At 59.4% G+C, this 27,154-nt stretch overlaps 1 protein-coding gene across 5 annotated transcripts in view; it reads right to left on the bottom strand.

Annotated features, from left to right (window-relative positions):
* CASZ1 (castor zinc finger 1) overlaps window positions 1–27,154 on the bottom strand; it is a 141,041-nt gene that overhangs the window by 53,783 nt on the left and 60,104 nt on the right. For all 5 annotated transcript variants that reach the window (XM_077899669.1, XM_077899670.1, XM_077899672.1 and 2 more), the window contains exon 3: window positions 8,949–9,000. The gene's annotated coding sequence lies outside the window, so the exon portion shown is untranslated. The remainder of the gene's footprint in view (window positions 1–8,948; window positions 9,001–27,154) is intronic.

Genomic DNA, 27,154 nt, shown 5'->3' with positions numbered 1-27,154 from the left:
CTCTGCCAGTCGGTCATGCCCGTTCCTATGTAGGAAAAGCAGCTGGAGAAACCCAGACACTTTACTGAAGATTCCCTTGACCCTGAAGCCCTGAGCAGAGCATCAGAGCTTCTGAACCAAGCCATGTGCTACCAGGCGGTGAGGACAAGCAGTGGCGCAGGGCAATCTCTGAAGGCATCTCTGCATCCAGGACTACTCTGCAGTATACGCATGGCTCTGGCTGCCCTCACCTCTGACTCTCCAAAGCAAGGCTTACAGCTTTGGGCTACAACGTCAGGCAGGCAGTCCCAACCCGATCCTGAGTGTCTGCCTCCCCACCTGGGCAGCTGGGTGTGGAAGGAAGCCTGAAGACCTACGTCACATAGGAGTGGAAGCGTGATTTCTGGGTTTATTTGATGATGCACGTACGGGAGCCCCCTGCATATGTGGTCCACACAGCCTGCTAGCTATCTCCGAAGGTCCTTCTGGGCTTCTGCTGATGGGGCTCAGGGCATGCCTTCCAGTCACCTAGACAAGGCCTGCTGACTTGGCTGCATGGTGACTTTGGGGCCTGCGGGTGGAAGGACGCAGGGCAGACAGGGCCAGCCAGAGGGACCCGTCAAGTACGGTGGTGGAGGGAGGAGTGGGCTGCCTGAAGAGCCTCTGTTGTGCCAAGGCAAGAGCCACAGTCGGCCACTACAGGCTTACGAGGGCTTGCCCAAGAGCAGATAGGCCAGGGAGGCACAGAGAATGAGGCCATCTTGGCGTGTTATGATTTGAGAAAGTCTGAGAAGAAGGCTGAGGCACTGAGGTCATGAGGTGTGAGTCAGAGGCTACATAATGGAGGGGGTCCCCAGATTCCTGTGTCTTTCTCTCCCCTTGGGTGTGTGCTCAGAGGAAGCCTTGGCTTCCTAAGGTTTCTGGCATCTCTAAGGTTATGGCCCATTTTTGCATTGAGGACCCCAATGCGGTGACCCCAAGGCCAGGCCCCAGGGAGGACATCTGTGCCTGGGACTCGGGGCACGGGAAGCCCAATGCCTCAATTCTTCACGGTCTCAAGGCCCTGGGCCCAGAGACACCAGTACCTCCTTACATGCCCCATCCCATTCCCAAGAGAAAATGCAGAGCCGTGCTCAGCAGTCCCGGCCACCAGGCCCCTCGCGGGCCCGGGGAAATCCATCAGCTCTCCCCAGGCCGCGTCCGGGGTTGGCTCCGGGTCCCCTCACACCCCCAGAGTGGGCCCACTCATTCTCTCCCCCTCCCGAGCCCGGGGCCTTCTCACTCACCAGCCTGTTTACACACCAGGTATCTCAGGCTTTATCTGCTCTCATTCTGAATTTGTAACTTTCACATAAACTTGAACAAAGCTCCTTTTGTTCCTGCACCCCACCCCAGGATCCCAATAAACTGGTTCCCTCTGAGGCGACTGGGCCAGGGCACAGGAGCCTTGGCCAAAGGACTGTGTGTACATGTGAACAAGCATGTTCGCACCTGCGAGGGAGTCCGTGTGTTTGCGTGTGAGTGCACTGCTCCAGCTGACAGTGGGAGGGTGTCAGGGAGAGCGTCGAGTGAGCAAAGTGTGGACAGGAAGCACCCCGGCACAGGGATGGGACAGTCTGCCCGGGCACCAGAAGTCGCGGGCCCTGGACAGGTGGGTGTCCGGGCGGGGGGCAAGCAGGGTCGGAGAAGACACAGGGCAGAGAGGAGCGGTGGAGCGGGTGGTGCAGCGAGGGGCCGAGGCCAGGCTCAAGCTGAGTATAAGGCAGATACAGGGATCGCATTATGGCAGTAGAGGGGCTGGCACAGCCGCACGCTCGGCCCCGTAATCCTGTTAGCCAGCAATCTCCATTCCGAAAGAGCTTCATTTCTTTGTGAATATTTGTAAACTAGATATCTAATGGAAAATTATAGGAAAATTATAGTGAAATTCATGACGGAGAAATCCGATTATCCCTAATTCAATTATGCCATCTTAGCCCACACAGCACATTTCCCATTTTTTTCCCATAAATACCGATGCCAGGGGTCCCGGTAATCAAATAAAATTGAAAATCATCTTCCCATTAAATTCAATTAGCCGCAATTTCTAAAGCCTATCAGAGATTTTAATTACTAAATTATAAAATTCTCCAATGCTAAATTGAAACCAAAAAAATTGCACATCCTTATATTTCAGAGAAAAAAAAAAGGGGGGCCAGCAAAATCCTTGGAAAAAATGCCCTCCTTTCTGTACCCAGCTCCGAAGCAGGTTCCCCACCTGGAGGGACCTCACATCACTGCCTACTTGCCCAGTTGGGGATGAATCCGGGGGCACAGAAGACAGGCCTCTGCCAGGGAGGGGTTGAGGCACGGTAATTTAGCAGAGGAGCAAACCACACCCCCAAGCTTCAGCGTGGCTGGCCCCGAGAGAGAACCTGCCTTCCTCACTGGCTGTCCCAGCTCCTGAAATACTCTCAACTCTGTCCCCCACGGACAGGCCTGTAACTGCCACCTTCTTGGCCCGTGGACAGGGCGCAGGCTCAGGTCACAGCTTGGCCTCGGGGCTCTGCATGGTTCTAGGGCAGCAGAGCAGAGGTAGTGCAGGTGCCCCAACCACACGCTGGAGGGGCCCCCAGATGGCCTGCGCTGGGTCAGAGGCGGCAGTGGGACGGAGCCCGGCGTTGAGGGTGGACAGCAATCGTGGGATGGCTCTGTGGCCCCGAGTCTCCTCTAGAGCATTCCCAGGGCTCATGGGTCCTGGCAGTGTACCAGCCTCCTGGTAGAAGAGCTGGGGGTGGGCCTGGCCCAAATCTGGCCTCTCTTCCACTTGCAACTCATTCTCTGTTCTCCTCACCCTCTTCTGGAAGGCGGGCAGCCCTCAACTGGCCAGAGGGCATGCCCTGGCCCCACAGCAGCACTCACTCTTTCACCGCTTCTCCTTTTAGCGCAGTGTTGGCCACAACCCCAACGGTAGCCCTCCTCTCTATCCCATCCCCCACAGGCCACTTACCCAGCTCTAAGGGCTGCTCTGGAAGTCAGAAGAGCCTGGGGACGTGGCATCAGTGGTGGCATAAAGTGACCCTAGGCCTGAAACCCAAGGTGGGTGGCTGGGTGGGCGGCCGATGGGCCCGGCAGCTCCAGGGCAGCCAGCAGCAGAGTTGCCGGCAGCCCAGCACCCAGGGAGCAGGGAGCAAGTTTAATTTGCCAGGCAGGCAGGAGTGCCAGCAGGGGAGGCACCCGCAAACAAAACAAAAACAAAAAAGTTAATTATCTTTGGCTTTTTCTTAATAAATATCCAAACTGGCCCGGCCGGATCCTCCGCTTTGGAGGGAGAGAGAAGAAGGAGGAAAAAACCCCAAACCAAATCCAACAGACTCATTCTCTAGTCTACCTTTCCCTTTGTCTCTCCTCCTTGTATTCGTCTCTTATCAGAGGCAGTACAAGTTTCACATTAATTCCCAAATTTTGCAAGTCAGAGTACGGCCACAAAAAAAATTTTGTTTTGAAGTTTTGGGGAGGGAAAGCAGGAGCGTAAAGAAGAAAGCAGCGGGTGAGAAGGCCAGGACAGAAGGCCAGGAGAGCGCGAGAGTAGGATGTTAGGAGAGCGAGCGTGATGTGGGTTCCCTGTGGGCGCCGTGCGACCTAGCCCGTGGCCCAGCCAAGGCGGGACCTGGTCTGGAATGTGGTGTTGGCACTGGCAACATGGAGATAGAGTCTCCTTTTAAAACCCTGAAACCACCTGGGTCTCCCTGACCACATGGGCTCCCCCGCTGCAGCCCCAGGAGCCTGGCTGGGATGCTGGCTGGGCCCCCGGGCTGCGAGGCTCTTCTGTGTGGAGTCGCAAGTGTACCCAGGGAGCGATGGGATGCACGGGATGCGCGCTGCCACCGGGGCCTGCCTGAGCCTGGGGCGGCGGGCAGTCCCTCAAGGAGCACTGAGTCTGGAGCCCCTTGCCTGGGTTCAAAGTCCAGCTCCCTCCCTCACTGGCTGTGCCACCTTGACCAAGTCACCCACTGACCCTATCTGAGCCTCCATTTTCTCAGGATCAAAGAGAATAAAGAGTGACTGCCCAGGGCTGGGGGGCGAGGAGGAGTGTAGAGTGATTGCTGATGAGTATGCGATTTCTTTCTGGAGTGATGAAAATATCAGAGGGTGATGGTGATCACGCAATATATTGGGAATATACTAAAAAACCACTGAATTGTAAACTTGGCTTGTAAATTAGAGCTCAGTAAAGTGGATTATAAAAAAGTGCGGACAAAACCAGGGGGAGAATGGCAGCACTTGCTGCACGGAGTGGTCGTAAGGGCATAGCACGTAGCCTGGCACGGAGGGAGCGCTCAGTCAGGACGAGTGAGGAGGGACGGACACGGGCCTGGCCGGAGGGGTTGGCATCGGAGGGCTGGGGCTGGGTCCCCAGCGCTGGGCCGCCCCCACCCGTGGATGGGGTCCTGGCGGCCGTCCCCTGGCAGGGATGGGAGAGGGCACGACCCTCCTCCTGCCTCTCTGCTCGGGTCCCTGGAGAGGAGGCTGCCCACCGTGGCAGGCGGCCTCCGCCGTTCACTCTCCTCGTCTCACGGAGCACTCATATTTTCCATGTGCAGCAGACCGTGAATTCACCTTCATACTAGTTACAGGGTTATTTAGCTTCTCCTGACACTGACAATCACCAAACTTTAATTCGCTGCTTGGCTTCTCCCTGCTGTGCCCTCTGCCCACCCCCAAAATCCCTGGGAGAGGGTGGGAAGGACCTAGTCCAGCCCCCTGTTGCCAAAGCCTGCCCTTCGGAGTGATGGAGTGACGTGACGGCAGGAGGGGGGTGCTCAGGAGGAGAGGCTGGGCAGGAGGGGGGTGCTCAGGAGGAGAGGCTGATGGGCAGAGGGTGGGGGCGGGGCCGGGGAACAGTCGGGAGAGAGGAGGGACCGCAGGGGCAGGGCCGAGGGGGGCTCCCGTCCTGCTCCTCGGGCCTGACACTAATGTATTCAAGCCGACATCCATCCTATTGTGCATGAAGGCTGGGCTGACCGGGCTGTGGATCTGAGGGCTGGCAGTCCCAGCCAGGACCCACGGGGCCAGGGCTCGCTGGGCTCCCAGGATCAGGCCACTGGCACAGACTGGCCCCCTTGCCTGATGCTGGGCAAGGAGGTGTTCATCCAGGCACCCACCTGAGGGAGCCCATCCCTACTGACCTGAGACGCTGGCACTCATTTTCTCCTGCCTCCCCCTGTGCCAAGTCTCCCGTGAGGCTAAGCCAGCTTGCCTTGCAGAGGCTTCCCTCCAGCTTATTGCTCTGCTGCTGGCATCACATCTCTCCATCACCTCACGTGGTCACCATCATCTTTCCCCCAAGCCTCCTCAGAAGCCAAGGTTTGCTCTGAGAACCATCTAGTTCAACTAGGGGACTCTCTTATGCCCCAAATCCAAGTTGGCCCCGTCAAGAGTCCCAGGAGCAGAAAGCCCAGCCAAGAGGATTCTCCATGACCAGAGGCCTGGAGGAGGACCCGGGCCGGGAGGCATAGAGCAGAGCCAAGAGGAGGGCAGGTGCAGGGAAATCCATCAGGGGGTTCGAGCTGTGTCTGCTTCCACCCAGCCTCATTCCACTGCCCCACTCCTGCTGGCGGAGGAAGTGGCCGTGGTGGCCTGGGCAAGAGAGATGTCACGGGGCCAATGGCACAGAGGGAGAAGGGGCTTGTTGACTGCAACTGTCCATTATGGCTCAGATTATAAGCATATTGCACAGGGCTCTCTGCACGATGCCGAGGAATCCAATACGCTGAAAGGTTAATGCAATCAATTAGGGTGACAAGGAAGTAAAGTAAAGCCTTCGGAGTAGATGAAAAGGAGAGGGTGGGGGGGAGAGAGAGAGAGAGAGAGCACACGCACCATGGAGCTGGGGGTGGCAGTATGGGTGGTGGAAGGCCAGGAGGAAGAGAAGCTGGCGGGATGCCGGGAGGGGGAAACAGATGCACAATAGGCCAGGAGCCCATGGAAAGAGGCCTAAGAGGGCCGGCAGCAGAAGCAGCAGGAGTGGACGGCCAGTGGATGCGGCGCTTCATCCTCCCTGCCCCAGCCTCCCTCCCTGCCAGGCCAGTCGCTCCTCTAGGGCCCGAAGCCAGGCTCCCAGATCTGTTCACAGCACCAGCAACACATCAGAGCAGCCCTGGGCCCTGCCTGTGAATGGAACAAGTGCCCAGCATGTAACCTCCGGGGCCTTCTCCACTGCCACTGCAGCCTAGTCCCACCTCTCCCAGAAGGGGCCTGGGTTCTAACTCAAATTCTTCCCACGGCCTGCTTCACTCCCAGCAGCACCCCTGAACGCGACCTTCACAGCTCTCCCCGAGCACCTAGTTACTGCCTGCAACAGCCCGGGAGGCACGCAGCATGTGCAGGACAGCCGTTTATGGAGGATGAGAGAGAGGGACCCAGAGAACTTATGGACCTCCCAGAGCCCTGTAGCAGAGAACCCCAATGTCCTCAGCCCACTACCTGTGGGGCAATTCCTTCCATGGTGCCCATTGGAGTGAGGGCACTCACCTTCCCTAAGAAGTGAGACTCTCAGGGCCCTGGGCAGGGGTGGGGAACCCCTTGGAACCTGCCCAGGGACGGCCAGGGCTCTGGGAGGTGAAACGCTGTGAGGGAAGGAGTGAATGTGAGTTCTTCCGACCCATCAGGCCCCAAGCCAGGCACCTCTGACCACACTGACTCACTGGTCTGCAAAAGTAGCTATTCTGGGGGCGCCTGGGAGGCTCAGTCGGTGAGCGTCCGACTCTTGATTTCTGCTGGGTCCTGATCTCAGCGTCCTGAGCTCCAGCCTCGTGCTGCGCTCTGCACTCAGCGGGGAGTCTGCTTGAGATTCTCTCTCCCTCTGCGCTCAGCCCCTCCCCCTGCCCCTTTCCCCAAAGACATGCTCTCTAAATAAATTTTAAAATAAAAAAATAAAAAGAAGAAGAAGAAGCAGCTATTCTGCTCACTTTACCGAAGAGAAAAAGAGCTTAGAAAAGGCTGAAGGCTACGCAGGGTTCCTGGGGTGGGATGCCAAGCTCTCAGGAAATGGTGGCTGTCGAAGACAAGCCTGGACTTCTAGGTGGGTGGGACCTGCAGAGGACAGGGCCCTGAGGAGGGCAGAGAGAGGGCATGGCCCCTCACAGACCCGGTCTGCAAGCCACCCACGGCCCCCGGGGATTGACTCCCACCCCTGCCGGAGCCCCCAACGCAGCATGACAGGCAATGCTGTGCACCTACTTAGTGCCGGGAAACTCTACACTTAAAATTGGCCACAATGGTAATTTTCATGTTAACGTTTTGCCACTTAAAAAAATAGAGCAGAGGTCAGGAGGCTCTCTTCCTCTAAAGGGTTTGAGAGTAAATATTTAGTCTTTGCGGCCTGCGTCCTCTGTTGTTGCTACTCCGCTCTGCCCCTGTAGAGTAAGAAGTAGGCAGGACCGATATGCAAATGAGCGGGCAGGGTGATGTTCCAATAAAACTTTATTTACAAAAATAGGCAGTGGGCTTCCAGAGAACGGAAGCACCTAGGGCTGACTTTGAATACCCAGGATGCAGTCCTGCCGCCTGGGGACAGAGTGTCCAATCTGGACCTTGCCAAGAAGCGGAGGGAGGGCTGGGCAGAGGCTCTTGTTACCAGCAGAGGATGGATAAAAAAAGAGAACAAGCGCTGGTACGGGCAGCCCCTGTCCAGGAACTGGCCCAGCACCTAGCCTGCCTGGAAGCCCTTCACTTGGCGTGCGATCCTCATGAGGATACGAAGGGGCCGGCGGGGCTGACCCGGAGCTCTCCCCGTCCTAGGGCTCTCAACGCCACCCAGAGGTGTCCTGCCGCCGATGCCAAGGGGATGGGATGGGCAGCAGTGGGCCAGGCGGGCCAGAAGGGACGCCAGGGGAGAGGAAGGCAAGGACAGAGGCCCGGGGAGCGGAGCTGTAACCAGGGTGGAGCTGGCGGCAAAGGGAGGAATCTACGGGCCCCAGCGAGAGCGCAGGGCGCGGGCCGGGCCTGCCCTACACTGGCCGCCTCTGATCACGTTTTCAGGGCCACTGCCCGCAGGCACAGACAATGCTGGGGGAGCCTTTGAAGTCCCAAAGGGATGCCGCGGTGGGAGCCGCGAATCTCCTCCCTTCCCCCCGTCCTCCCGGGGGAGGGGGCCGGCAGGACAAAACCCGGAGCCGGTCACAGCCAGGCCCGAACCGCGTGAGACAAAGGGAAAACAAACAGGTTTGGAGTCAGGCGCACGGTGCCGTGTCTGTCCCCCGCCCCGCCGAGCTGGGATGATGGATGGCTTCAGCCAGCCAGCTTGCCCGCCGGGCAGGTCCCGCTATTTACATAACACTGGCGTTCCACCGGTCACCTCTGACACCGCGCTGCCTGGGGCCGAGGCCCGGTGGCCCTGAGGTTCCTCAAGCCTCTTGGGGACAGAGACAGCCTGTGAAGGCCCAGCCAGCGTGGGGAAGCCCGGGCTGATCCGGGCGCATGGCCCGAGGCCTCCTCCCTACCAGCCACTCATGGGGGGAGGAGGCCACTGGGGACGGGCAGCTCCAAGGACAGAGGCCAGGCTGCTGTCCTAGGGCTTCCAAGTCCACAAGGCTCCCCAGGAGTGACGAGCAAAGCTTCCAGGGACCGCCAGCAGCGGCTGCCACAGCGGGCGGACAGCACCACGGAGCGCTGGGGACGGTCTGGAGGGGCGGCGAACCCTGGCACCAGGGGTGCTTCTGCCCACATGCCCTCGGACACATTCCATGCCCACGGTCCACAAGCCATGCGTCCGCACCCCATCCAGCCTAAGAGCCAATGTGAGACATTCCTACTGGCGCCATCTTTTCTGGCTGGGTTCAAATGGGCAGGGTAGCTCCAATGCCTGGGCTCCGTCTTCCCAATCCCCCCCGGGTGCTCTGCATGGCTGGACCCAGCCCAGAGCAACACCTGTACCAGGCCACCAGTGCAGGGAAGACACAGGACCAGGGAGGGCTCTCAGGCCTTACCTCGTCGTGGGTCCTAGAGGCTCCTCTCTCAGAGTAGGGGCGTTACTTCATCCTGGGGAGGGAGAGAGAGGAACCCCGTTAGTCTTTCAAGGCAGGATGCCCACAGCAACACGGTGCCTGCCCTCCACCCTGCTACGTGCCCAGGGCTCCCTGCCACCTATGGGCCAAGGGGCTGATGCTCCAGGACCAAAGGAAGGGGGTCAAGATGGATTTTGGCTCATTGAAGTATATGCCAACCAAAACCTAAAAATATTCAGAAAACAGGAGGAGCCGACAGGGGGTATACAGGGTCCTCGGGACACCCCTAACCGAAGAGAGAACAGTCAGACCCTACTGCACACATCTCTGCAGAGGCGGAAACAGGAGTCTGTGGGTGGAGGGATGCTGTGGCTAAACCGAGGGGCCTGGGGACCGCAGGATACAGCGGCGCCCGTCCCGCCACTCTCTTCCCCAGCCCCTGGGGCTTTCCCCCCACCCCGTCATAAAAATGACAGATGCCAAGCTGTTCACTACAGTAAGGGGGTGACAGAGGGGCAAGGGTGGACCAGGGGCCACGGCACCGAGAAGCCTCACCTCCCAGGATCAGGCTAGGACAGCACCACATACCCTGAGGTCCTACCAGTGACACACAAGCCACGCTGGGGGCCCACACAGGGAAAGGGACACGGTCCAACAACACAGAGGGTCTTTAGCCAACATATAACTCAGCCCAGCTCTCTGGGCTCAGACCCTCCTGCCCAAAGCTGGGGTTTGGGGAGCCAGGTTCAAATGAGACAGACTCCTGATGTAGATAGAAAATCCAAGGAGCCCTTGGCCCCCCACCCCTCCTCCACGGCCCCCCAGCCCTCCTCCACGCCCCCACGCCCCCCCACACACACCCCCGCAGGGGCCTCAGAACCCTACCCACATTCGGGGAGGATTTTCTGTTTATTACATTTTTTCCTCCCCACTCCTTCATTTGTGGCTTATCAATGATGCAAGAGGAATAACACCAATTTCCTTAGGCTGTGTAATCCCCAAATCAGATTGGGGGGATTGCAAGAGGTGAGGTGACCTTGTACGGGGCTCCGGGAATGCCACCCAGTCCTGCCGCCCGCCCTCTCTTTCCCAGGACATATTTAGACAGATAATGCTAATTGTACTTGACAAGTCCTCCTAAGGAGGGCTGGGTCTCCTGCCAGCTTTTGCGGCCTTTGCTAGGCTGCCTGGGCAGAGGTGCCTGCCCGAGCAGAGCCCACCCTGCCAGGCACAGGGCTCTGCAGGGGGAGGGCGCTGGGCAGCCGGAGAGGCTGGCCCCCTGGGCCTCCTGCACCCCCCTGACCCAGAGGATGAGAGCAGGGGCCTGCAGACGGCTGGGAGGACAGTGATGGGGGGCAGTAGAGAGGAAGGGGGAGGCTGGTGAGAGCAGAAAGGGGAAGAGGCCAGAGAGGGGAGCAGGGGGACACAGAGGCCAGGCAGGGCGGGGCCGCAGGGCAGGGGCTGGAGAGCCAGGCCTCCGCTGAGAGGCACTGGGCAGGCCTGGCTGTCAGAACCCGGCTGTGCATCCGTCCCAAGCTCACAGCATGACATCTCTCTGGGCGCTCTGGGCAGCCTCTCTTGAACCCCCAAAGCCCCCCAACCCCATAACTCCAGTATCTCCCTTCCACCACCTTTTTCTCCCCTCCCATCCTCCCCTGCAACTGTGCATTTATTAATTCATGAGGCACTAATTAGTTCTTTGTTTAATTTTGTGTTAAACAGACTGACCGGAATGATAACGACTTGCTGCACGGTGCTGCCGTCCCCAACCGCCCCTGTTTTCTGACAACAAGGGAGCGAGGGAGGCCGGAGCGCTGAACCCAAATCCCTCAGCAGTTGCACTTCATTAAGTCAAAATGTGACAAGAAGCTTAGAGAGCAACTTGCAGATCCGATCGCACACAACAATCGCAGGAAACTTTGCGGGAGTTGGCCCGGGTGGAGGAGGGAGGGGGAGGGGCGGGGATGCTGGCTGTTGGGGGCCTCTCAGGGCAGACAGGAGCAGGGACATCAGCTAGGTGCACTCCGGAGGCCCAGTGGGACCCTGAGAAGTTTAGCTTCACCCCTGCCCCTGCCCCGGGCATCCTCTCTGGTCTCTGCCCTGGCTGTCCCTAACCTCTGGTCTGACCCGTGTGACCTAGTGGCCGGGCACCCCCAGGTCCCCGTGGAGGACCAGAAAAGCTGTGGGGCTTCGGAAGGGATCCTGCAAGGCCAGGGGACAGGTACAGAGCAGGAAAGCACAGAGAGCAGGAGCCCCTACATTTGGAGAAAAAAGAGGAGTAATGTGTCCGGGATCTCAGCCAACACACCGGATTCTCTGCCGGCTGTGCATCCACCGCCCCACTGGCCATGCACCCATCCGACGGTCCTTATCCTAAGCACTCTGACTGGACAAGTGAGGACCAAAAGGCTGAGGTCTGTGCCAAGGCACACGACAAGTCAGACACAGAAGGTGGCCCTCGGGCTTCTGGACCGCAGGCAGGCGGCTGAGCTGACCAGGCCAACGGGCCGCTGACCGGCTCCCTCCTGTCCACATGAAAAGCAGCAGCTTGGCCCCAGAGGCATCAAGCTGCTAACCCTGTTGGCCCAGGGCGTGAGTGAGGATGGGCGGGCTCGCGATCAAGCCAGCCCTGCCCCAGTCTGAAGGCCGAGCCCCTGGCCCTAATTTCGATGATGTGGATGATGTCCCATGTGAATGAGAACACAGGGGGTGTGAGGCGGAGGAGAGCAGAAGTGCACGGAGAGCTGCCAACCCTGAGCCTCGTGTACCAAGGTCCTGTTGCCTTCCTCCCATTGGTCGCTGCACCCACCAGGTGCGGCCTGCCCTTGCTGTACGAGCTGTCCTTCTGGAGCACAGCCGCCCGGGGCCCCGCGCAGCCTGGCCCGCCTTCGCCTGGCCATGCTGGAGTGCAGTGGTCTCTCCCCCAGCCTGGCAGCCCTGGGCTGGCTTCTGTTAATTTGCTGTCAGGCTGCCTAAGCAAACCAATTAAAACTAATCATTAATTATAAAAGAGAGTGAGAAGAGTAGAAGAGAGAGGAGAAGGTGAACATTTGAGGTGGGGAGGAGGAAGAGGGGAGACCCCGAGGGCCAGCGGGGAGCTCTGGGTAGGGATGCAGTGGGCTGGGGAGTGGGGTGCTGGAGGCTCCTCCAGGCTCAAGGAGTGCTGGCCTGGTAGGAAGGAGGGAGGGAGGCCAGAGCCAGAGAGGAGGAGGAGGAGGAGGAGGAGGAGGAGGAGCAGCGGGGCTGCCCTGGTGAGGGGGTGCAGGGGCAGAGGGGAGGCTGAAGGAGCTGCTGTGACCCGTGTACCGGGACGGAGAGGCCTCACCCGGCTGCGGTCCCCTCTGGCTGGAGCCACCGACTATCCCCGACTTGGCTTCGCAGTGTCTCCCCCACGGCTCCCCAGCCCCATATTTATGAGGCTCAGCTGATTATGCAGCACCAGGCCAGGCTCCCTGTCCCTGCAGCCCCTACCTGCGCCCCAGCCCTCTCAGGCCACAGAGGCTCAGGGCAGCTGTCGGCCGCCCCTCTACCCCCCCAGCTGCCCTGGCCCCCTCCCCCATCCTCACACACACACACACACACACACACACACACACCCTCTCCACGGCCCTTTCACAGGAGCTGAGGCCATGTCAGCGGCAGCTTGAGGAGGAGAGCAGCACAGACAACAAGGGGCAATGTCATGGAAACGGGCACTTTCCCCGAGAAATATTCTGTTTGGCCTCCTTCCTGCATTGAGGAGCTGTCAGGAGCCTGAGTGAGAGCCACACCACCCCGGGACCAGGCGTGACAAAACCTATTTTCTGCCTCAAATTTGATTGATTAAAAAACTTTTTAGGAAAACCATGTTAAAAGAGTGAAAGAGAGAGAGAGAAGGAGGGAGCGAGGGAGGGAGGGAGAGAGAAGGAGGGAGGGAGGGGCAGAGGGGAGAAAAGAAAGAAGGGCCTGCGAGAAGGGACTGAGCAGTTACCTCGGCAAACACGCGGGATGCGCGGGATGCGTGTCAGTGTGACACCCGCAGCGTAACCAGGCCAAACGGAAAGGTCAAAGGAAGCCCGAAACTTTACACAGTGGTGAGTGGGACCAAGAGGGGTCCCAGGGCTCCGCACAGTGCAGCAGGGGCCTGGCCCCTCTTGCGGGACAGGAACCCTGCACCCCAAGGCAGCCAGCGGGCAGGGATTTTGTGGTTGGCTCTGGGATGTTTCCAAACGCAGTCTGGGCTGGAATTTGGCCAGATTCCTGAAAAATCCATACAAGGTCAGCAGGGAGAGAGGGTCCAGCAGTCGGAGGGCGGGAAAGGGGTTTCCCACCTTGTTCTGTCAAGCTCGGATCAGGAAGTGTTTTTAATGAACATGTGAGTCTAAACGCAGGGATGCAGTCACTGACGCCTGCCCGCTGGGCCTGAGGCACTCCCGCCCAGCCTGTGCCACACGCTGCCCTGCGAGCCCCCCTGCCCAGCTGCCCCCTCCTTTCTCCCGCCTCAGAAACCCAGCCCTGCCCGGCCGGGGCCTGGCCTATGCTGGGCGGCCAGGCCTTGCGCTCAGGCTTCTAGGACAGGAGCCACCCCCACCCCCCACCAAGACCTCACGGGGCAGGGGAAGAAACGCTCCCACTTCCCAGAGGCCCCGCCTGGCCACCCAGCGCAGGTGCCCCGACACCGTCCTGCTGGGACCCATCCTCTCCTGGTGGGAGGGACCCGGGCTGGGGCTGGGCTTGCTCTTCTCCACTCCGAGAACCCTGAAGGTCAAGGCCAGGGGCAATTCTGGCCGTCAGCAAGGAGGTTTCTTTGGGGTGCCGGGAGGTGCGCTTGGCAGGCTCCTTCCCGCTTCATCAGCTCGGTGCTCGATGTGGCCAAGGCAGTGCCTCCTTGGGCAGATGGGCACATTCTGCCAAACAGATGCCCCCCACCAGGTAAACCAACCCTAGACCTCTCTCTGTCCCTGCTCCACAGGAGCCGTAGGTCGCCACTGAGCACATGCTGTGCGCCTGGCATGGTGCTGGACGTGAGCGGATGAAGCGTATGGCCCACGGGAGAAGGGCAGGGGCTGCAATCCTGCCTCTGCCACTTATCACCCCGGGATCTGGCAGGCAGACGCTTCACCTTGTCCAGGACTCAGCTTCTCTAATGGGACAGAAGGAGCAGAAGTCCCTGCCCCAAAGGCAGTGGTTCAGTAAGTATTTCTTGAGTATCTACTAAGTGCTAGATACTGTCCTTGGCCTAGAGAACTGTGGGAAACCACAGGCAGTCCCCACGCAGCTTCCGTTCTCACGGCTGTCGGGAAGGTTTGCTGAAAGAATGCACAGGCACTGTGGTCGGCACAGAGTAAGTGCTCAGTATCCATGTCCTGTTGCTAACTTCCAGGCTCCCTGCCTCTAAGAAGCTGGGTGGTGGGAGGCCTGGGGGGCTCAGGGGTGGAGTATCTGCCTTCCGCCCAGGGCATGACCCCAGGGTCCCGGGATCGAGTCCCGCGTCGGGCTCCCCGCATGGAGCCTGCTTCTCCCTCTGCCTGTGTCTCTGCCTCTCTCTGTGTGTCTCTCAGGAATAAATAAAATCCTTAAAAAAAACAAAAGAAGCTGGGGGAAGATCCAGCTGTCTGCCCAAGAGAATAGAAAATAGACCCAAATAAACACTTGGACACAGGTGTTCATAGGTGCTCTTCATGACAGCTGAAAGGTGACCACAACCCAAATGTCCGTCGGTGGGTGAGGGAGAAGCCGCGTGCAGTGGCAGAGCCGCAGGACAGAACGAAGTTCTCATACACAGTACAGCAGGCACGCACCTGAGAACACGCTAAGTGAGAGAAGCGAGACGCAAGGATCACATGCTGCGTGATTCTGCACACACGGAATGTCCAGGACGGGCGAGTCCAGGGAGAGAGCAGGGTAGGGGCAGGGGGACCGGGTGGTGGCTGCTGGCGGGTACAGAGTTTCCGTCTGCGGTGATGAAACATTTCTGGAACTGGAGTTGGTGATGGCTGCGCAGCACCGAGAAGGGACTCCATGCTGTCGGACTGCGCAGTGTAAGCTGGGGGCGAAGCTAAGTTTTATCTGACGTGCATTTTGCCGCAACAAGGCAGAACGGGACAGCCAGAGAAGCCCGGCAGCTCGAGGCTGGAGGCAGATACTCCCCACGGCACCCAGCGCAGGGTCAGAGACGCCAGGGGCGGCAGGGGACGCACCACAGCCTTACGCGGGCCCGCGCTCCTGGACGGCGACGTGCACACAGCCCAAGAACTCTCAGGCCTCCATGAGGCGCGCTCCGTGATGGCCCGGAATGGGGTCCCTTCACACATGCCGCCCCGGAGCCTCAGCCCCTGAATCTCCCGAGGCTACCGTGCCCCTGGTGTGTGGATCCCGTTGTTTGCGCCAGGCTCCCCAGGTACCTTGTGCTGCTGCCCAGCCACTCGGTGCAACAAGCCACCCTCCGGCGGGGGAAAGAGGGCCTGCACCAAGGACGTCCCCCCGCACTGCGGAGTCCCACCTGGCGGGGAAAGCCAGGGGACCGGGAGAGCCAGGCCCTGGGGGCAGCCCCGAGCCCCCTCCCCGGCCTCCTGCCCGCATCCGGAATGCGTGTGCACACAGAAACCCCTGCCTTGGCCCGGGAACTGTCAGGAGATCAACAAACAAAAGCTGCTTCTTGACAGGGAGTCATTTATATTTTAGCTTCGTTCCATTATCCTAACGAATCCTTCATCAGCAGATGCAATATTAACAGCAGAAAATCAGCTCATTACATCTGGGGGGAGTTCATCAAGGCGGCAATCATGTATGCAGCTCCCCAAGCCTGCAAGCGGCCAGTGTGGCTGTTATTTATTTATTTTGTTACTTATTTATTTAATTTTGGGGGTTCTTTCCACATAATTGCGCCGCATCTCAGATCTTTAATAAATAATTTGTAGGTCCTGAACTGCAGACGGCTCTGCTCTCTGCCATGAGAGCCTACATTAGCCAAAATATTTACCAATATTTAGAAGTCATTAGACTCGGGAGGGTAGCGGGGAGGGGTACCGTGTGCTTCCACAAACAGCCTGCTTTGGGGCTAAGGTGCTGGGTCCCCACGCCGGTCCCCTGACCCCAGCTTTAGGTCTGCGCGGGGCCCTTCTGGACCGGATGCTGCTGGAGGGCAGGCCCGCATCCCTCGCTCGGGCCCACTGGGTTTGCGCGGGGCCTTTCCTGGGAGCTGAGGCACGCGGGGCTCAGGCTGGCTGCGGGCTGCCCACAGCTGACGGTGCGGCTGCGGGGCGCCCCGGGTGTGCGGCGGGCTCCTGCAGGGCGCCCCGGGCTGGGCAGCTGGGCGAGGGAAGCCTGACCCCTTCCTCCCCGCTTTCCAGGGTTATGCCACGGACATCAAAGGGCAGGTGAGTTCGGTGGGTCCAGAAGGCAGACCTGCCCCCTCTCACAGGTGAGAAAACAGCTTCAACCAACACAAGCTCTCTTAGCGAGGCGGCGCCAGAGACAGAGGCACTGAGCCAGGCTCCGACTCGGAGGGGCTCTGCACAGCCCGGGCCCCTGAGGCTTGGCTGTAGCCTGCGAGGCTGCAGTGGCCCAGGGCCTGCAGGCACCACCCCCATGCTGGGCACACCCCCACGCCGGGCACACCCCCACAACAGTGGCCCCCCATGTCAGACACTCCCACGCCAGGCAGCCCCATGCCGGCACCCCCATGTCAGCACCCCCCATGCCGGGCACCCCCACGCCGGAGCCCCCCCGACGCCAGGCACCCCACACCGGCACCCCCACATCAGTACCCCACACCGGCACTCCCCCACACTGGCACCCCACACTGGCAGCCGTGCTCCCAGGGTTTCCCAGCGGGGCTGGATCTGTGCCCGGCCAGGAATGTGCTCCCAGGACGTCAATTCTAATCTCCCCAGCGCCCTGACAGAATTAAGCTCCAGTTTGTCCGACAACATCCCAAAGTTCCAGAAATCCAGGGCAGACTCTCTAATCAGGCTGGAGGACAAAGGTCTGGCCTGACCCTGTCACTTCCACTTACTCCTCCTGTCTGTCTGGGCCGCGGCCTCTCCGCAGCCCCCCCCCCCCGCCCCTCCCGGAGCTCCTGTCCAACCCCCCCCCCCCCCAGCTGGGCCGGCCCCTCCGCCCGCCCTGCCCCTCTCCGCCTGGCCTGCCCGTTGGGCTAATCCTGGGGCTCCGCAGCTAAAGCCCAGGAACTCCCAGGACACCGCCCGGCCTGGGCCTGCTGGGCTCCCTCCGGGTCACCGCCTCCAGGGAGCACAGACACTCAGTGCTCCTCGGCTCCAGGGACAGGGTGCTGGGTGCACAGCTGTTCTCCTGACTCTGGGTTCCCTGTAGCTGCCCCTGAGGCATCCTCTGGCCTCGCCCAGCCTCCACCCTGTTTGACGGGTCAGCTCGTGGGCCCTGTAGCCCTGTTTGGGGACCACCGTGTGGGCGGAGACGTCCCTTCTTCAACCAACCCCATGAGATACCGGGGTGGGGGGGTACCCTGGGTAGAGCAAAGTAGCGGCAGCAGCTCTGGCCCCAGCCTGTGGTAACCACCCCGAGAAAGGGGTGAGGGGCCCGGGGGCTGGGGAGCTGGGCTAGAGGCAGCCCCGTGTGGCGGGGCGGAGGACAGCCCCAGGAAGCCGCAGGAACAGCCGTGCCTCCTTTTCCACGGCAGTCTCTGGAAGAAGCCGGAAGAGGCTAAGCCTTCACAGCTCATGCACAAAGGCGTTGCGGGGACCTGTGGCTTAAATTCGGTCTGGTCACATCAAAAGGTTCACGGGGAGCAGAAGGCAAAGGAGGAACAGGGTCACTGGGCAGGAACACGGGGTGCTGCTGCTCAGAAAGCCAGATGAGGGGAGGCCCCAAGAGAAAGAGGCGACAACAAACAGACGGGGTGCGGAGACAAGGCCTGAGGAGGAAGCCACAGACGTGGAAGTGCCGTGCGCCCCTCGACTGCTCCTCTAGGAGCTACAGGGTCTAGAGCGGCCAGGACAGGGGCTCCCCCAGAGCCACCAACTGGCAGATAGCTTGGAAAGTCCTGGAACGCGGCCTCCCGCTTCCTCCTGCGCCCCGGGCACAGAGTCACGGGGTCACAGCCCTCCTGTCCCCGCTTCCTCGGCCACGCTATGCTTGGCGGAGGGGATCCCCATTCTCTGAGTGGCAGCTCCTGTGTCTGACAGCCCGTCTCGCATTCTCCCGTCTCGCATTCCCCCGTCGCGCGGTGGGCCCTGCCCTCAGCAGCTCAGCCAGCGGACTGGCCTGGAGGATTCGCCCAGACACTGAGGTGGGCTGGGGGCCCGAGGGCCGGGGGCCGCAGATCAAAGCAGCCAAGGAGAACGAAAGGTCTCTTTCACCTGGAAGAATGAAGGTATTTATTGTATTTTTTTGCCGAAAACCAGAAAAATCTACAAAGGCCACCAGTGGAGGATGGGAGACCGCCTGCCCGTCGGCACCTTCAGCAAGGCCCCTGCGGCTCCCGCGCACCGGTCACCACCCTCACCCCCCGCAACTCCACAACCCCCAAAACGTCCCAGTTGGCTTCTCTGCCCTTCCGCTTGCCTCGCCTTCTCTCCTTGCTGTGCTGGGTGTTGGTGAGATGTTGGGTTTTTTCTTTTTTGCAATTTATCAGCAGATTGTGTGGAGCTGAGTGGTGTGAGCCTCACCCTGCTAAATAAAGCTTTGGTATTTCTGATAAAGCCATCAAATTCCTTATCACACTGACACAAAGTGCATTTAAAGAGACAGACACCCTGTCCCTCCCACCCCACCAGCTCCTGCCCCCTCCGCTCAGTTGAGATTTCCAGCCGCTCAGGCTCTTCTGGATGGGACGCCAAACACAGCCCCTGAGGATGTGGAGGGGGCAGCGGAGAGGGGGCAGGGGAGAGGAGACGGGGGAAGCCCAGGGGCCAGCTGCCCTCTCAAACTCCCACCCACCCACCCACCCACGTCAGAGCTGCCGGCTCCCAGACCAGGGACCCCGGGCCACAGGGAGTGGCATGCACTTCCTGCCCCAACTCTGGAAGCAGGAGGAAGCTATCAATAGAAACGTCCCACAACAGGGGATGTCCTCATAAACAGAACAATCCTGTGTTAGGACAACAGCCGGCAGCTGGAGGAAGAGCTCCTGGCGGACTGCTGGACCAGCAAAGTTACTCAGTTGCCGTGGACACGTCCAGTCACCTCGGCCACAGCAGTACCTGAGGGCTGCCCCAGCCATAGCACTGCCAAAGGGGGTAAAAGGAAGACCAAGTGGGGCTGCTAGGGCCCACTCAACACAGGGCTGACGGGCTTTCACATGAGGTTGACTCCTCACACAGCCCCATGAGGTGAGTGGACAGATGAGGAAACCGAGGGTGGCTGGAGGCCACAGAGCCAGGGGCAGGCCCAGCGGGGGCTCCAGCCCAGGCTGGCCAACAGGTCTGCGGAGCGAGAGCCCCTCTTCCCCTAATTGATTTGCCAAGCTCACGTCCACCTCCTCATTTATGATCCCACAAAGACAGGCCTTCCCGTGTCCCGGGGCCCCCTCCCACCTCCCCGGCCCTAGCTCGGCAGCCCAGGCCCTGCGCCCACACACAGCCTGTTGGTTGAGGAATCAAATTTATTATTTTTAATTATTTTGATTTATCAAAGCAGCAGCTACAATCATATTAAACCAACTTGGCTTCTTGGCATTTAACAGATACCGCTGCTGCAGGACTCCCCCAGACTCCATAAAACACCCGGCCTGTCCACAGGCTCCTCAAGGAGGGCACCCAAGGCTCCTTCTCCAAGAACCCCAAATTGGAGGACCACTAGGCACCCCCACCTGGCCTGCCAGGGCACATGCTGACCAAGTGGCTGAGGGCCAGAGAGGAAAATGAACAAGCTGGGCAAAGCTGCCAGGCCCTGTGGGAGCTCATCACTTCCACCGCTCAGCCCTGGAGGCCCTTCCAGGGCCCTGGCCCACTGGGGACCAGGCAATAGACCTGAGCACATGCCCCCCCACCAGCCGGCATTTGTGGGGGCCTCTTGTATTGCAGGCCTGTGACTGGGCGCTCAACGTAGACGAGCCCATGTCCGGGGGAAGAAATCCTGCCCAAGGAGCACAGTTCATGAGAAAAGCCAGGCCAGAGTCCAAACAGTTTCATTCTGAATGAAAAGCCCTGATTCTTTCTACCATACGTCCCCGCCTTCCCCCTTAGACCCAGGAGCAGAATTCCAGTCCAAGCACTGCCACTAGTGGGTGAAGGTGGCCAAAGGAAAGAACCCTGAAGTTTAAGACAATGGCCCAGGGCCTCACACCCCGAATATTCAGGATCTGGGTGCTTATGGGACGCGGTCCCCGAGAAGCAGCACCATGGGACAGGCAACACTACCCCGACAGGCTTCCACGGGATGTTCGGACCCACTGCGGGGCACAAGGAGAGGCTGGCCCACCTTTCGAGGTGAGGTGAGCTGCACAGGTGCGCGGCTTCACAGCTCAAGCAGAGAGCTGGCCACGCCCCCGGGGCAGCCCGATCCCGGGAGTCCAAGAGCCCAGGGCACCGGCGGCAAGGACCAGCAGGGTGTGCGAAGCGGGCACTTCACAGTTCTAAGCTAAACCACACCCCAGGAGCATGGGTGGGCCTGAAACAGACCCCTCTGGCTCAGGGGCCCACAGAACCCACTGGAGTCAGCTGCCTGCAAAACCTTGTGAACACGGGCAGGGCTTTCTTGGCGGGGTGGGAGGAGGCCACAGTGCTGAGAATCTCAGCCCACGTCCTCTGATTTCGTACACGGAAATTACAGTCGGCTGCCATGAAAGCAGGAGCCAGACCCCACTGGTCCCCACTGCCCAGAGGCCCCACAGCCTTGCGTGAAGAGCACGCGGCTGTGGCTGCAACTTCTGAACCCTGATGGCACCAATGGGTACCTTATCTGGCCTCTCTGAGATCAAGTGTCCTTATCTATCAGATGCACGGGCTAATAGTCCCTATCTCAGAGGGCGGCGGTGAGGATTCAGGAAGACAATGAACGCCAAGCTTTAGCCAAGGGTCTGCACATTTCCCATGTGCAAAAAGTGGTGGCAGTCATCCCTGTCGTCATCATCATCATCATCATCATCATCACCTAAACACCTAGCCAGGATAAGGCACAAGGGATTGTGGCTTTAGGCCCAGTGAGGGCAGGGAGGCTGGGGAGCAAATAAGATGTTGCTGACCGGCCTCACTGCTGTGCTCCTCGAAGAGCCTGGGGGTGCTCTGAAATGTCTAGAGGAAGCTGTCCCTGGTGCCTGCCCAGCACCCGGCATGAGCGGCCCGCAGGGGCCTAGCCGTGCGGGCAGGAGGGGGGGAAGCACGAGGACTTTCTGCAGCCCCATCTGCCTATCAAAAACTACATTCACTCAGCTTTCTCGGGAACTCATGCCCTAATATGGGGCCAGCAGCTTTCTGGGTTATTTCGAGTACTTGTGATAATGACTCCAGGCTCTGCTCCTACTGCCCCCAGAAAACTTTCCATGTGGGGACAGGGAGGATGGTGGGCGCAGGGAAGCCCAAGGCCAGACAGTATGCAGAAAGGGGGTGCAGGGGGGTGAGCCAAGGAGAAAGGAAGAGCAGGAGGCTGGAGGAGTAGGCTGACTCAGAGGTCAAGGTCGGGGGACAGAGAAGCCCAGAGCCCCAAGACCCAGGTGGGCACCAAACCAGTCCCCGTGCCCACTACTCCCTACCCTGGGAAATGCACCCAGGACAGCAGTCAGGCCTGCACCCTGCCTTCTCGCCCATGTCTCTGGTCGGGGTCCATTCCGCACGGGGGCCAAGCCAGGTCCTGGGCAACTCCTAGATGCTTTGGGGCCCTTGTGCTCCTGGATTTATTTACATATTAATGATCTTCTGCCCAAGCTTGGCCCATGGACTCCAGACTGCATAGGGTTAACTCAGACAGAGGGGCTGGCTTTGCCTTCACTCTACCTCAATTTCTACTGCACCCATCACCTACCTCCCCCACCCCCTGATCTTAGGGAAAAAAAACCCATCAAAATAACTATTTTATGTCTCCAAATATGCAGATCATTTTCTTTAATGAAAGATGCTTGACGTCTCCGATCCAATTAATATGCAAATGCAGGAGAGGATTTATTTGTGACATTCTGTCTGGGTGAGAGAAAACAAAAAAGGCCTGTTAACCAAAACACTAATTGCTGTGACTGATTGTCACATATCATCATTTTCATAGGATCTCCTCCATTCCTAGCTTTCAGGGAGCTCGAAACCAGGACTCATCCATGTAGGCATCCAGGAGAAGCAGGGCAGACCGGCTACCTGTCCGCCCGGCCCCTCCCCACCAGACCTATGTCGGGGGCCCCCTGAGAGCGAGGCTCTGCTGGCTGCTGGTCCCACAGAGCGGCTGCTGACCTTCCTCAGGACTTTGCCAGTCCTTTGGCCTTCCTAAGGCGCACTTCACTCAGGCACTGGCCTGCAACCAGAGAGGGAGGCTCGGGGTGTGCTGGGTCTGATGGGCTCGGGGCGGCCCCAGGCAGCACACCTTCCTGCCTCACTTCCTCCACCGGCCAGGTGCTCTTTTGCCGTCTGCTCCCACCTGCTAGGAAGTGTCCCGAGGGAGGAGAGGGAACCCCTTTGGGTCCTCTTGGTGCCCACCCCTCACTCTCTTCTCCTGCTTCTCCAGATGTATCTCTCCCAGCACTTGTCGAGAGAGGCCACGGTGCCCTCCCCTGAGATGACACAGGGAGTCTGAAGGTGCCTGGGCACGCACTCTGGCTAGGCGGACGCCTGTACAGCAGCCCCCACGGTGTGACCGCACTGAGGTGGGTGGGTCAGCTGCCACAGCCCAGGCTCCTCAGGGCCGCTTAAACTCATCAGTAGGCCCATGAAGCCCCCTTTTCCTTTAGGGGGAGTCCTTTAGGGACACCCTTTAGGGTGTCGACAGGCATCCTTATTTCCAAAGGCCAGGAGGAAACTGGAAAAGACTGTTTTTTTGGCTCAAGATACCAGGTGAAAGACAAGAGGATTCCAGGTGTTAGGCAGTTCCAAACTCAAGGCCAAGAGGGAGAAGATTCACTTAAGCTCCCTTCTTTCCCACACAGTGGACCAGGGGAGACTGGAGGCTTGGGAGCTTGGAGGGCCGATGTCTTATCATTTGAGCTCAAACATTCTGGAAACTCAGAAGGCCTCTATTACCTTCTTGCCTCCTCCCTAGAACGCCCCTGAGTGTCCCAGGACATTGAAACGGGGGTTGGGGAGCCAGGGTGAGCCAGGCCAAAGAGCCACAAGGGTCCCTGGGCACCTCCATGGGTGCTGGGTACAGCTGAGGGCACAGGGAGGGACTCTGTCTGCATCCTGCAGGGCAAGTCCCACGAGGGTCAGTGAAGCCACGGCCATCTAGTGGGCACCAACATGGACCCGCCCAGGACACTGAGGCTGTCCCTAGTGGAGCCGCGGTGGTGGTGGGAAGGTGGTTCCATCCCAGTTGACTCCCATCTCAGACGTCCCCCTCACCTGCCCCGGCCCAGCTGCTGCCTCTGGCAACTCCAACATAGGCCTCCAGGAAGAGCTGGCGCCAGGGCAGCACGGGGCAGACGCTCTCCCCCCAAAAGGCCTGCCCCCGCACCCCAGGAACAGGCTCAACAGGATGCCATGCGGGGGAGCTTGGAAGCCTTCCGGGAAGAGCACAGCCCTGGCACCAGTCCCGCGGGGAAGAAGGTGAGCTGGGTCTGCCACTCTGTCTGCCGCTCACCTGACTCGCGCCCACGGCAGCTAAGCACCAATAGGGTGTGCGTGGGTGCAGACGGGAGGCGCGCATCATGGCGCCAGGAGCCAAAGGGGGAAGGGCAGGAGGCTGGGGAGTGGCAGCAGGTTGGCCGGTCAGCTGAACAGTGCTCCGACTGTAAGCCCCAGGTGTGAGGTCCCCACCTGTCAGTGCTGAACGAGAGGAGGGGTCCTCCCGGAGCAGGAGGCTGGCTTTGCCCTGGCCGGAAGTGCCCACCTTCCCCTTGGCCTCTTCTCCACCATTGGTTCAGCGAAAGGGGACAGGCCTTGTTCCTACCTTGCATGTGTCCGTCCCGCAGCCCCTCTCAGGCACAGCCTGTGGGGCACTGGTGGGCGGGGAACATCCATGTGGTCCACTGGCACCATGACTTAAGAGTCCCTTCAAAGCCAACCCACCTGCACAGCAGATCTTCTCATAAAGCAAAGGAGGAGCAAGTGGTTGTGGCTCTGAGCAGTGTGCTAAAGCCAGGCACCTACCTGGCCACCCCTCCACCCCCAGCCTCACCCTTGCCCTGGTGTCCAGCCTGGGAGCACGCGCCCAGCTGGACATGGCAGCCTGACCTATGGAAGCTGTGATGATCAAGTTCGGGTAGAGCTAGACCAGCTTCCTGGCACCGGGCAGAGAGGCTCTGCCCTTTGCAGGTACCCTCATCTGGGAGGTCAAGACCCCAGGGCACCAGACTGGGAGCTCCCTCTCTCCCTCAGCCTTCCTTGGCCCTGTCTCCCATTTTTTCCCTCCACGATATGGTTCCAGAACCAGATGCCTAGAGAACATGTCTAATTGATGCATTTTCCCCAAACTCCTGCAACCTGGCTACTCCCACAGTCCACTTTGCACCAGCCATCCCGGGTGGCCACCTGGTTCAGCTTGGCCTCGGTTTCACGCACCTCCTTCCCCAAAGCTCTCTTTCTCCAGGACCTCGAGGTTCTTACCGAGTCCGAACCACGGCAGCATGGGTCAACCCCAAACTCACACCCAAGCCCGGGATCTCCTGGGGCCTCCCAGACCATTCAGGTTCTTGGTGGGGAAGAGTCTAGAACTTGTTTCCCAAGTCCAAGACCTAGGAGCTCTTTCTCCATGGGTCGCTTTCAGGAGGGTAGAAGCGTTCCTCCATCCTTGCAGAGGGGTGTAAGGTTAACGCCACACTAGCTTTAAAAATACCGCAGCACAATCCACAGGGTTAGAGCAAAGGCCACATGGTCAGAGCCGGACTATAAATAACCAGCAAACCATTTCCCAGAGCCGCGGCCCCCTCCCCAGCACCAAGAACCTTTCCGAGGAAATCAAAGTGAACACAACTGTTACCAAGTCACTACTAAAATATTTACCAGCCTGGCGAAGTGCCGAAGGTGCTTGGCACCGAGTGTTTGCTTATTTACAAGGCTGTTTTAAAGGGTAGAAAGCAAAATAAGGTAACCTGAGCTATTAAATGGAGGGGCCAGGTGGTACGTACCAGCTGTTAGCTGTCCCAGGGACACCAGGAGCTGGAGCAGCACTGGGGCAGAGTCCCCCGGAATGGGCCAGGCAAGCAGACAGGCTTGGAGCTCCAGAACAACCCAACCAGCAGGGGGGCTCGGTGTTATAAGTAGGGGGTAGGGGCTGTTTCTCCTTGGCCCCAAACACCAGCTAACCCAAGCCCCCAACCTGCTCCTGGACTGCACCCACACTCAGAGGGGCCACAGGGGTCACCACCTTATCTGGGGGGGCCCAGGTAAAGGGGAGGGACACTGGGGAAGGCAGACAGTGGGGCCCCCAGAGGATGACGTAAGGGGACACACAGACCTGAGGAAGAGAACGGACTCAAGTGTTCTTGTCTCCCTCCTCTTCCTCTTTCTTTGAAGTTCCCTTGTGGTTTGAATTTCATTTTGATTTTTCTCAACTTTGGCAGATTGGAGTTGAAATAACCTACAAATTACTTAATGTGCTGTAAATCTGGGGGAATTCGGGAGTAATGGGGACCACATGTTGGCCAGGAGGAAGCCCACGGAGGGCCGAGGGAAGGCGGCCCTCGCAGATACACAGGTGGCTGTCCCAGGCAGGGACACGGGATGCCCGCGGTCCCTGTAAGGAGGGGGCTCGGGCTCCCTGGGGTGGGGGGAGGATCCCCAAGTGGGCCGGGAGCTCTGGGTGGACACACACAGCACGGTCAGGCTGCGGCCTGCCCACGTCGCCGCCTGGGGCAGCCCGGTGACCGTGGACGGGGGGCAGCCAAGTAGGCCGCATGCCAGGTGCCTGCCAGGCCCCTCGGCTTCACCAAAGCCGCAGCGCTGGCCCTGCTCCCCTCTGGCCTTCCGCTGCATGTGTGTGGCTGTCAGCTGAGCTCCCACTGCCTCCCCCCTCCCGCCCTCCCTCTTCAGCAGATTTCTCTCAAGTACTAAGCCATATGGTTCCAGTTAAGCTCCATATTTTTCCTTGTCGATTGAAGAGACACACTTTCCTCTTTGCCAGACAGTTTGCAGATTGCTCTGTTGGCTCAATTTCTTATTGGATTTCTCAAAAAACCTGACATTTTAAATTAATTTACAGCCACAACAAAAAGAGTTCAGAATTTTAATGGTGTTGTAAGTAATTTTTAGGTAATCCACTCCAGATTTTGATATTAACCTTTGAAACCTGAGTTCATTCAGCTACTATGTTACAGTCCCAGTCAGACTGGGCCTGGGGGAGGCCAGGCTGGGGCAGGGGCAGGGTTCTGGGGGAGCCCTCTGTGCCAGGAAACCCCAGGAGGGGGGTGCCTGGGGAGCCCTGGACCGGGGGGTGAGAGTGACACAGGGCACGCAGGGCCCGGCAGGAGGCCCGCATGACAGCACGGCAGGTGTCGGGGAGTAAATGTGGGGGTGAGGGGACCTCCTGAACATCCTGGGAGGACCAGCCAGACTCAGCGGGGGGCAGCATCCCCGGAATCCCAGGGGAGGACGAGCAGGGCTCCTGGGAAGTGGCACGCGGCAGGAGACACGCTCCACATCAGTGCACCAGGAAATAATAATGATAATAGTAATAATAATGGTGACAGCTAACATTTGCTGAGCTCACTGTATGTCAGGCGGTGTATTAAGTGCTTCACCGGCTCTAGCTCCTCCACTCTTGCAAACCACCCCGGGGCAGCTACTGCCCCGACCACCACGGCTACTACGGCTACGGACGCCAACGTGCCTTATTAATGGGTATCGAGGGCTCAGCACAGCCCAGGCCGCGCAAAGCCCTCTGTACCCACGACCTCATTAAATGGTAACAGAAACCCGAGACGGGAGGTGGGCCATCTGCATCCTCGTTTACAGGGGAGGAAGTGAGGCTCTGAGAGGTGAGGCCAGGTCTCCACCGCCGGCTGCTGTTGACCAACAGCCAGGGAGCTCCAGGACCCCACCTTCCCTGGCTGACCCCGCACCCCACTTCTCCTTCCCCCAAATGCCATAAAATTGCCGCACCGTGGTCCTTCTGGCTGGGGCTGGGGCTGGGGCTAGGGGGCGCAGAGGTGCGCTCCT

Source organism: Canis aureus, chromosome 5 (assembly GCF_053574225.1).
Source record: "Canis aureus isolate CA01 chromosome 5, VMU_Caureus_v.1.0, whole genome shotgun sequence".
Classification (NCBI taxonomy): Eukaryota; Metazoa; Chordata; class Mammalia; order Carnivora; family Canidae; genus Canis; species Canis aureus.
The sequence above is the reverse complement of the archived record's forward strand: the minus strand, read 5'-3'. Positions and strand labels throughout refer to the sequence as shown.